General features: G+C 39.7%; 1 pseudogene; it reads right to left on the minus strand.

Moving 5' to 3' along the window:
* Positions 1–8,045, minus strand: LOC129509391 (RNA-binding protein EWS-like; annotated as a pseudogene).
* Positions 8,046–11,701: the final 3,656 nt, after the last annotated feature.

An 11,701-nucleotide genomic window follows, 5' to 3' on the forward strand; every position in this document is an offset into this window, starting at 1 on the left:
TCAAGAAAACATTAAAAAGTCAAAGTTTCTCCGGTCAATACTGTCTGAAGATAACACTGAAGTAACAAAAAGCATAGTTTTCCAAAAGCCGCACTTTTTGCAGACTCAGTGGTGTGGTCCATCTGTCATCTTTTTTTACTTCCAGCAGGACCTGGCCTTTGATTGGCTGTAGGTAAAATGACACTGTGGTTTTCACAAGTACAAAGGAAAGCCAGGCTCAAAGGACAACTGCACTCTGGTCTTCAGTGTCTGGTCATTCTCTCCACTAATCCATTTTCCAAGAGAACAGTTTGCCTTTCCATGAGTTAGGTATCTTCTTACAGAAGAGGAAATTGTACTGCCATTATAGTAGCTCTTGATCCCAAATTTTTTGAGAACCCTATAACTTAATAAGCCTTTTTTTCTCTTTGAATCATTTTACTCCACATAAAGTACAATAAGACTTTCAACAATTATTAGATCCATGCTACATGTTAGACACTATGATAGACATGGAAAATACTTAAGATGCACTCTCTCCCCCTAACAGCTTCATAGTCCCTCTGTTTACTGAGTAATTGGAGATTATTTAAGCCAAAATTTAAAATGTGAAATGTTATGTGAATACAAGGATTCATAAGAATAACTTATCTACATATATGCTTACATATATGTAACACAGACACACACACTAAGAATGAAGAAGACACAGAGATACTGGTTGGAAATCACCTTATAATTATTATCATTTTGATGTGATTATATATAAAAGTTGATTTTGTACTAATTGTGTTTTTCAGGAGGAATATACATTGCTTTTGTAATAAAATAAGCAAGTAAACATAATTTCACCTGTATTCAGAAAAAAAGTGATTCTTTCACAATTCCTGCTATCATCTGATGTTCATATTCCCTAGTTAATAGAAATAGTACCTCTTTTCTCTCTTAAGACTATTTTCCTAAAATGCAAGGGTAAAGGAAATGGAGGGAGGATGTAACAGATTTTATTTCAAAATAGTTTTGAAATTTCTAGGAATTCAGTGAGATGGTGAGGGCAATTGAGACCTGATGGCTATGATACTCTACATAGAAAACCCAATGATACTCTACATAGAGACCTGATGGCTGATGCTGAATGAATGATAGAAGCTGTCTTGTTCAGTCTGATCCTTAAAGTCTACAAGCGTGCCACCACATATAGTAGGTGCTCAGAAAAATCTTTGCTGAGGCAATGTAACTACGAACTCCAGGCCAACGTTTTGATTTTGACACTAGTCAGTAGAATGTTTTTTGAAATCTTAGTTATCAAGAAAATAGTAAGATAAGCCACAGACTGGGAGAAAATGCTTGCAAAAGATAAATCTGATAAAGGACTATATCCAAAATATACAAAGAATTCTTAAAACTCAGTAATATGAAAACAACCCAATTAAAAAATGGGTGAAAGGCCTTAGCAGATAACTTACCAATGATTTACAGATGGCAAATAAGCATATGAAAAATGCTTTACATCATATGCCATCAGGGAAATGAGAATTAACAATGAGATACTACTACATGCCTGTTAGAATGTCTAAAATCCAGAACACTGACAACACCAAATGCTGTCTAAAAAGTAGAGCAACAGGAACTTTCATTCCATATTTATAGGGATGTAAGATAGTACAGTTACTTTGGAAGAGAGTATGGAGGTTTCTTACAAAATTAAACATATGTTATCGTATGATTAGTTATCATGCTCCTTGGTATTTATCCCAAATAGATGAAAACTTATGTCCATACTAAACCTTCATATAGACGTTTATAGCAGCCTTATCTATAATTGCCAAAACTTGTTTTTTTTATTGCCAAAACTTGTAAGAAATGAAGATGCTCTTCAGTAGATGAATGGATAAATAAACTGTAGTACAACCAGACAATGAAATATTATTCAGTGCTGAAAAAATGAGCTATCAAGTAAAAAAAAAAAAGACGTTGAAGGGATTTAAGTGCAAATTATCAAGTGAAAGAAGCCAATCTGAAAAGGCTACACTCTGAATGATTGCAATAATATGACATTCTGGAAAGACAAAACCACGGAGACCATAAAATAATCAATAGTTACAAGGGGTGAAGGGATAGGGAGAGAGGGATGAATAAGCAGATCACAGAGGACTTTTAAGGCAGTGAAACTATGTGGTACAATTATATAATGACAGATGCATGCCTATATATATATATATATATATATATATATATATATAGAGAGAGAGAGAGAGAGAGAGAGAGAGAGAGGATTAATACCTATTTTACCTCTCCCACAGGTCTTTCATGAAGCTGAGATAAAATCATATATGCAAAGTTCTCTATAAACTGTGTAGTGCTATACAGCCGAAAAATAGGAATGGTAATAGTATGACTCCTATCTAGACAGTTTTTTAGCTCCCAGAAAATATTGGGCTTTCTGGGACAATCAATCCATATATCAATGATATCATTGATATCATTCCTGATCAATCCATATATAATGTTTGTAAGATCTCATTAAAATAGGAGTTTTTACTGTGAATGTTTTCACATCTTGAGATAGAAATATATATATGTAATACATGTATACATAAATATGTAAATATATATAATACATACATATATTTAAAGTATATATATAGAATAGGATAAAGAATGCATTTAAAATATATATATTTTAACATTCTAACATCTAACTACATTTAAAAAATATATATATTTATTATATATGTATATAAATATGTAATATATTAATTAATATATATTAATATTAATACATATATTAAATGCATTCTTTTCTGCTGTGATAAGTCTACTTTTCTTTCTGGCTTTGAGATCAGGAGCTAAAATGATATCTCTCTGGTTTTTGTTTCTTCCTGGGCACATCAGTTTCCAGTGGATCCACAGACGATCACAGAGATATTTCATAAAGAAAATAGAGATGGACACTCGATCTTACCCAATTCAAAGGATATATATGTGTATATTATACATATATATTGATCTTTCTATTATACATATCCATTATATAATGAGAGAGATAGACAGGCAGGCTTCACCAGAAACTAGGCTTCTGGAGGCCACACACCTGACTCTCAACGTTAATACAAAGCTCCTATCTGAAATAAGAAGAAAAAACTGTGAAGAACCATTAGACCCGGTGAGTCACAGCACTGTGGAAAATTTTTAGCTTTAAAACCAGCATTTCTTCCTGGAATTTCTCCTCTATTTGCTGGGAAACTAGTCCTTCTTGACTACAGTTAAAAATATTTCAAAATAAAAAAAGTAGTTATAAACATCTTGACCAAATCAGTCTATGAATTTATCCGTGATTCTTAAACTGGCACAAGCATCAGAATTACATGAAAGCTTCCTTGAAACTGTATGTTGTGGAGAGGTACCCCTGTACCAGGTTGTTTAAATCTATACCTAATTTGCATTTCTAACAAGTTCCCAGGCTATGCTGATGTTTCTGGTTGAGGGGATTTGACCTTAAAAACCCTTAGCCTATTCTCTCAATTTCTACTCTCAGGCTCCTTGAATCCTCTTCTGGCCTAGGCTTCTGACACTACCTTGCCATTTAGCTTCAGTGTATTGCACTCTGGTACCTTTAGTTTTGGCCCTACCTTGGGTGACCTTTTATTATATTATCTAAACTGGACAGTCTTGAGAGTGAAGGAGACAAGAGTAATAAATATACTTAGGTTATTTGGGTAAATAGGAACACATATCTATACCCTAACATCCATCACTGCTTTAACTCATTTCTTTCCAGACTTACATATATACAAAGATAAATAAGAAAGAAAGAAACAAACAAACATTATTTATTTATTTATAAAAGTGAATCGTGCTTTTTTTCCTGAGAAAGTTATGAACTCTCTAGGCTCTAATTATGTCATCTGTATAGTTGGGATAATAACACCAACCTCTTGGTGTACTGTGAAAACTTAAGAAAATGCACATTAGGTGTCAAGCCAGTTCCTTGTGCAATGTGGTGGATTCTCTGAGGAGCATTTTCAAGATAAAAGAATGAATTTATTCCCTGAATTGCTGGCTGAAAACAGCTGGCAGTGCTTCCAGACTTTAGGAGATTACCTCAGTTGAAGCAGACGGCTCATCCAAGGTCATGCGTCCCGTAGGACAGTCTGCATCAGTGATAGATCAACATGGAATCTATAGGCCCAATCCCTTCTGGCAATTTAGGGCCAAATCCCAAAGGCCACCCCAGTGCTAGGGAGGCTCCTAAGTTGGCTGAGGCATTCAACTTTTTTCTCCACCCCAAACTGCCTTCTGCCCTTCCATAAATACTGATTCCAATTGATATTTGGACTGCTAACCTCTATCTCAGAGTTGCTTTTTAGAACTCAAACTGTGGCATACACAATAAACATTCAGTGAATATGAGTTATTAGTATTACTACTAGCAGTGGTACAACTACTACTTTCTCCAATTAATTGTCCATGCCAGTGGCTCCCTTAGGCATTGTTAGATATATACATATATATATATATATATATATATATATATATATATATATATATATATGTGTGTGTGTGTGTGTATATATGTATTTTTTTAAAGATTTTATTTATTTATTCATGAGAGACACAGAGAGAGAGGGAGAGACATAGGCAGAGGGAGAAGCAGGCTCCATGCAAGGAACCTGATGTGGGACTCAATCCCGGGACCCCAAGATTACACCCTGAGCCCAAGGCAGACGCTTAACCACTGAATCACCCAGGTGTCCTGGCACCGTTAAGATATTATACTACCATTTCATCTATGATAACTACTGAAATTACTACTAAATTCTGTAACTAAAAAACTATTATTTGTAGAGTTTATATACTAACCTTATACTTTATAAGTAGTGATAAATGCTTCATATTAAAGTATAATTAAAGCTTGCCCTTACAAAAAGGCTGTGCCTACATAATAGCACCACAAGACTGATATAGTGGTAAACAGTTGGGTAGTTCTTTAACCTGTATTTAATTAATATGTGGTATAACTCCTAGAAGTGACTACTATTACTTTTCACATTCTGCATTTTAAAAGGTCATATATATTCATTGTAGACTGCAGTGTGTGTATGTGTGCAGGTGTGTGTGTACACATGTACACACACAGATGAACACAATGTCATATATTGTGCAACTTTCTGCCTCCATTTGTGACAGCAAAAAGTGTCTACAGATATTTCAAAATGTTCCATGGGGACAGGGTTAAATTTGTTCTACATCAGGACCACTGATTGAGATGATTAAGGGGCAAATGAACATTGGCAATGATGCAAACACCACTGATAATCCAAATGATTTCTCTCTATCCCAAGCAGTGGACTAAGGCCAGAATTCTGGTGATCCAGCCCCCATTTAATCATTAACAGCTATGCATTGAATGAATGCTCACTGTATTTATTGGCAGCATGCTAGATCCACAAAACATGGTTCCTATTTTCAAGGAGCATCCAATCAAATGGGAAAGATGGACACTGCAGTTATAATCAGACAAGTAGATATATAATTTCAAACTATGGGAACCTTATGAAAGAAAATGAAGGTTGCCACAAGAGGAGAAGAGAGGGGGGGTCTGTCCTAGAGCTCTAGTCAAAGAAGGACTCCCTGTGATGGCAGTTTTGTAACCAGTGTCTGAAGGCCTAATATTTAGCCAGAGACCTCACTCTCCACCTGAGTACATGTATGCATTATTCTAAATTGCTCTGTCCCAAGGCATCCTAACCCTTCCTTCTCCAATTCTTTCTTTAGTCATTTCTGAGTGAGTCTTTCTCAGTTCGTTTTATTTCATTTTCAGATTTCTTTTTAAAAGCATGCTCTGGCTTCTTTTAATGATCATTAAAACATCATGCTTTCTTTCAGTGTTATTGAATATGTACTAATACTATATATATATATATATATATTTTACCATTTAACTTGTTTTAATGTTTCTTCACAAATGGTGAAAAATACTAAAGTACAGACAAGGAATAATCATAATGTGGCCAACATTATAAATATGGAATTATAAATTTAAAACATTTTCTGGTTTAAAAAATAAATCTGGTAGTCAATGCAGCTCTGCGGGGTCTCCCCGGGGTCTCTGCGCTCCTGACCGTGCTCGCCTTTATCCATTTTTCCAGGTCCTCCACCCCCGCCTCTTCTTCCTCCCATCTGTTCCATCAAAGGTCCAGGGGTCCACCAGAACCGCCTCGTCTTCCTCCGCCAAAGCCCCCTCGGTCCATGCCCCGGCCACCACGAAAACCCCCTCTGTCTCCACCGCGGCCACCTCTGAACATCCCACCGGGACCACCGCGGTCCATGAGGCCACCTCTTCCTCCCCGCATGCCACCAGGGCCGCCTCTGCCACGGTCACCACCCGGGAGCGGGAAGGGTGGTGGAAGGAAGCCTTCAGGCTTCGGGGCCTTACACTGGTTACATCCTGTTCTCCAGGCGAAGTTCTGGTTTCCACACCCCGGATTGGGGCACTGCCAGTCCCCAGCTCGGTGCTGGACGTTTCCTCCTCCAGATGGGTTCCCTCGGGAACCCCGGGGTCCTCTTGGGGGAAAGCCACCTCTGTCTCCTCCACGGCCTCCCATGCGACCCATGGGACCCCCAGGACCTCCTGGGCCCCCTGGACCTCCACAGAGTGGCGGTGGCATCCCTCTGCCCTCACGGGGAGGCATATCACCCCGCATGCTGTTCATTGGAGGTTTCTTCCGAGCAAGAGAAGCCTTAAGTTTGCTTCCTTGAAAATATTTCCCATCAAACCACTCCACAGCAGCCTTGGCAGTTGGTGGGTCTTCATAGGATACTGTAGCATCACCTTTGGGCTTTCCTGTTTCCTTGTCCAAGTAGATATGGATCATGGGTTGTCCGGTTCTCTTGTTCATCTTAACAGCTCCACACTGCTTAAAGAAGTCAGCCAGATCATCTAGAGTCACATTGTCATTTAAGCCTTGCACATAAATTGCACTGTTGTCAGAGTCTTCATCTGGATCTACAGGTGGGCCTAGATCAAGATCTGGTCCTTCATCCATGGGTCCACCAGGCTTATTGAAGCCACCTCTCTCTCCAGCACTGCCCATTCCACCTCGTCCTCCTCCCCGCCCACCTCTGCTCATGCCTCCAGGATCAAATCCCCCTCTTCCCCTTCCCCCGGTTATCAGGGCCACTCATGCTCTGATTCTCTCCTGGTCCGGAAAATCCTCCAGATTCCTGCCCATAAACACCCATGCTACTGGGGTGGTCCTGTCGGAATGAACTCTGCTGCCCGTAGCTGCTGCTCTGTTGGCTATATTGACTTGGAGCTTGGCTGTAGGATCCAGTTTGGGGGGGATAACTAGTGGGTGGCTGCTGCCCATAGCTGCTTTGTTGACCATAGCTACTCTGCTGTCCATAGCTGCTCGGCTGCCCATAGGTGTTCTGCTGAGAGTAACTGCCTGATCATAACTAGTTGGCTGTGTAGAGGAGTAGCTGGTAGGAGGATAAGATGGTGGTGCTGTGACTGGCTGCATGGGGTAGCTCCCAGGTACCTGGGGATAACTGTAGTTACTCTGTCCATATCCTAGGCTGGGCTGGTTGTAACCCCCTGTGCTAGATTTAGGTTGACTAGTCTCAGCGGGTTTGTTACCATCCTGTGGTCTTGCAGGTGTGGTGGCTGCTGGCTGCTGCCCATAGGCTGGGTAAGCAGGCTGAGTGCCATATGCAGACTGAGCTGCATAGGAGGCCTGGGTGGTAGTGACCGTAGCAGTGGTGGTATCATAAGTACCAGTGCCGTACCCCTGGACAGGCTGACTGTATGCCTGGGGGGCAGTTGGAGTAGTATAACCAGCGGGAGGCTGTCCATAAGAAGTTGCATAGGCGGTCTGCCCATAGGTCGCAGTGGTCTGAGCCTGGGTATAGCTGACATCAGTGGGCTGGCCATAGGTTCCATAACTCTGCTGCCCATATGCCTGGGTGGTCTGTGTATATCCTTGAGTTTTTTGGACGGTGTATGCACTGTAGCCCTGCTGGGCTGCAGCTTGGCTGTAGGTACTGTAATCCGTGGACACCATTTTCTCTCCTTCCCTCTCGTTCTCCTAATACTATTTCTAAAAGCAAGTCAAAGCAACAACACAGTATTGACTTTACCTTTGAAAACCATACTCCTCCCCTTCCCTCTGAATAAAATTCTACCCAGGGCTTTTCTCTATAACATGTCCTGTTTTTTTTTTTCCTCCTTCTTACTTCACATATAGCTATATAATGGAAAATAGGCATTATTTCCATTATAGGAAATAGGTAGGTATCCCTCTATCCCTCTGTGGATGGGAGAAAATTTTTTTTTTTTACTATTTTGTAACTAGGTCTAAAATTTACCACATTAGTACTTTAGTTTAGTACTAAGGGCCTTAATGAGGTACAAACTTGACAGATGGGGCAACAGATTAGAATGGTTAACATGCATTACCAAGAAAATTGCCATGAATTAAGTCAACTCACCAGGGAGCAAAGAATATAGTACCCTGAGATAATAGGACAGAGGAGAGATTCACTTCAATGCGGGTGGTAGGAGTGTCAGAGACAAGTCCTGGCCACAAGGAAAGGCAGACAGGGTCAAGAAATTGCTCATCTGGGAGGGATATGGGAGAGAGTCATACAAATGCAGGAGGAAGGCACAGAGGGCAAAGATACTGGTATTGATCCCCCATTTGAGATGATCACATCTGAGAATAACTGGCCACATTTTTGTGTATCTATAAAGCTCCACTTAATCTTTGCTTTATGTCTTTCTTGGACAAACTGTTTTTATTTAATAATAGACGCTTATTGGGCAGTACCCTTTCTTGTTAGTGCTTTCATTGTGATCCATCCCAGGATAGGGGTGTCAAGGCATAAATCTGCTGTTGCTTACTGACTCAGAACCTGCCAACACCTAGTAACGAACCAGTAATTATGACTCAAGTGAGATATACCAGCCGGCAGAATAAGGCAAATGTTGTGTCTAAAAACTGAGGGCACCATGGCCTTGGTGGCAACAATTTTCAACATACACTTCAATCTGCATAATTGTCAGTCACTGACATTTATATCTCAAAGGCGTATTGGAGTGTGTGCAGCTTGGTGGATAGATTCTAAGGCCTTTTGTTGCCCATATCCCCTCTCAAAGGTGGCTTTCTATTCAGTGTTCTTACATAACTGAGTATCTCCCATACTTCATGTGAAGTATAAACTAATTCCAATAGAAATAGGCCTATTAGATGTACTGATGCTTCTTTTGGTTTGCTGCAATATTTAAGCCTAATTTCAATCTTGAACTGATTCAGGAATTTTCCTGTGAGCATTAGCCCATATGGGTCCAAGAAATTCACTTAAGTGACTAGTTCCTCTAACTTGTCGGGATTAATCTTCCAGACCTAGTTACTCCAATATTGATACATTTCAGCTAATGGCAGCCTAGACTTTGTCTTTAACCCTTCCAATAATGCTGCCAATATAATGGTACCAGGGCACTTCTGATAGGATCCTTGTCTTTTCTACATTTCTGCTTAATTTCTGAAAATAAATCATAGGGAGTAGATGGCCTTGAGGGAACACAGTAAAATTATGTCATAACACAAGCCATGAAAGGCAAATTGATTATGATCCTTTAGATGCACTGGGTGCTTAAGGAGGCATTAGGAATGCCCACCACCATGTACAATATCTTTAATCTGTACAAAGGACTTAGATTGTTCTATCTAGAACTGCAATAATAAGAGGGATTACTACCACAGCGATTTTACTCCAGTAATCCACAGAGAAATAGCAAGTACTAGTTTTCACTGTTCACACAAGGCTAATATAAGTTGATAATGTTTCTTTAGGTGGCTCTTCCTCCTCTAATACCCTGGTCAATGCCATGATTTCCTGCCTCTCATATCCCTCTAGTTATCCTCTACTACTTCACAATAACCACATGACTAGGCAGGGGAACTTATGGGCTCCTAGTTATGTCTCAAAGGAATCCCTGCTCTTGTTAGGTTATTTCCCCATTGAGAATATTTCCTATAATCAAGAACAGACTACATATCCTTAACATGTCTAAATGCCACAATATGGTCAGTATTATTAGTTACTTATTGTGTACTGCCACAGAAGGATCCACCCATAAAGTTAATCAGCTTACTGTCCAATCAGAGTTTTCTCAAAATTTTTTTTTTTCAGGTCAACACTGGTCTGAATAGCACATATGTCAGCAAAGGGGGTTTGAGATTGTCCCACTTGCCTTCTATTTGCCCACAGGGAATGGCAAATCTAGCTAGGGATTTTCTTTTTTGTTACTTCCCAGGTCTTCAGACTGTATGTCCCTTGAAAGTAAGGGACAGTACCTATTAGGTGACTATCATTTTCTAGATGTTCGTGATCTCTATTATTAGTCTCTGGTGGAGCTCCAGTGGTTCTAATGAGGCCATAGCTCCTCCTACAGGTTTCCATGGGTGCTTATCACAGAATGAAATCACATCTTGGGCAGACCACTGTTTCATTTGTAAGTGAAAACTCATTCCAATATGTCCTGATCTGTCTTGACAGGTTCTTCCTTTGTGTCCATGTCACTGAGCAAGGCAGTTGTGGCCAGAGTAGCTTGGGACAGGGCTGGTCATTAATCAACTAAGAGAATTCCATCTCTTCTTATCCAGCAAACTTAGTGTGGTTCCACGCTGCTAACCAGATGAGTCACATTTCTAAGAGTCTCACTAGGCTTTTGCCCAAATTGATCTCTAATTTCTCTCCTTTTGTGTTTGCAAGAGCAGAGAGTAATTCTCTAAATAACTAATTGCTTTGGAATACTCCAGGAAGTATTTCATCTTTTGACAACCACTAGTTGGAGGAAAGTGCCATTGATTTGCCAGTGGTGCAGAAGAATGGGCAATAACCACCACACACTCTCATTTACTTCAGTCTTCTCCCTACTTTATCTCTAATTCTAAATACCGATACAACTCATCAGTCATATCAGGGATCATTTTTCAGAACTAGTTTTCTCCGTTGTTACTCAACACTTCAGCAACTAAATCCACTTCTACCTACCACAGTAGCATACCTGACCAATGAATGCAATGGACTCTAGTTGTCATTCTTCTAAAAGAGCATTATGACTACCAGCCCAAGGTTGGGGACAAATTTTTCAATAAAGCTGACAAATTGAAATAGTAAAGAAAATATAAGCCTAGATAGATTCACAATTTATTGCTTGTAAATAAGTAAAAATAAGCAAAAATAAGATTAGCAGTGATGGAGCTCCCCATGTCACAGGATGACACCGAAACAAAAGAGACCAGATAACATGCAAATGAGTTATGGGGCACCTTGTTTCTGAGGAGCCAATTACACACTGCAATTAAACAATTTCATACTCTGCAGCTATAACCTATGAGGGGACAGGACAGAAAGCACCCTATCCTATTGGTATTACAGAGATGAGAAACTGCCCCATGAAAGCATCTCTCAAGATAAGGAATTAAGTGACAAATTGTTTTGCAGCAGCTCCACACAAAACAGTTTATCTTTATCTGAGGCTAGAAGCTCACAGGCATTCTGATAAGGCTTATGTTGTGGTTGAGCCTTGCCTATGTGCATTATATTGTACAAGGTTGCCGGAGCACCAGCATAAAACAGTTCTCTTATACCTACCACTAAAAAAGTTGGTCTAGGTTCTAGGAAACCAATCCTGAAACCATCTTAACTCAGT

Source organism: Nyctereutes procyonoides, unplaced genomic scaffold (genome assembly GCF_905146905.1).
Source record: "Nyctereutes procyonoides isolate TBG_1078 unplaced genomic scaffold, NYPRO_anot_genome, whole genome shotgun sequence".
NCBI classification, from domain to species: Eukaryota; Metazoa; Chordata; class Mammalia; order Carnivora; family Canidae; genus Nyctereutes; species Nyctereutes procyonoides.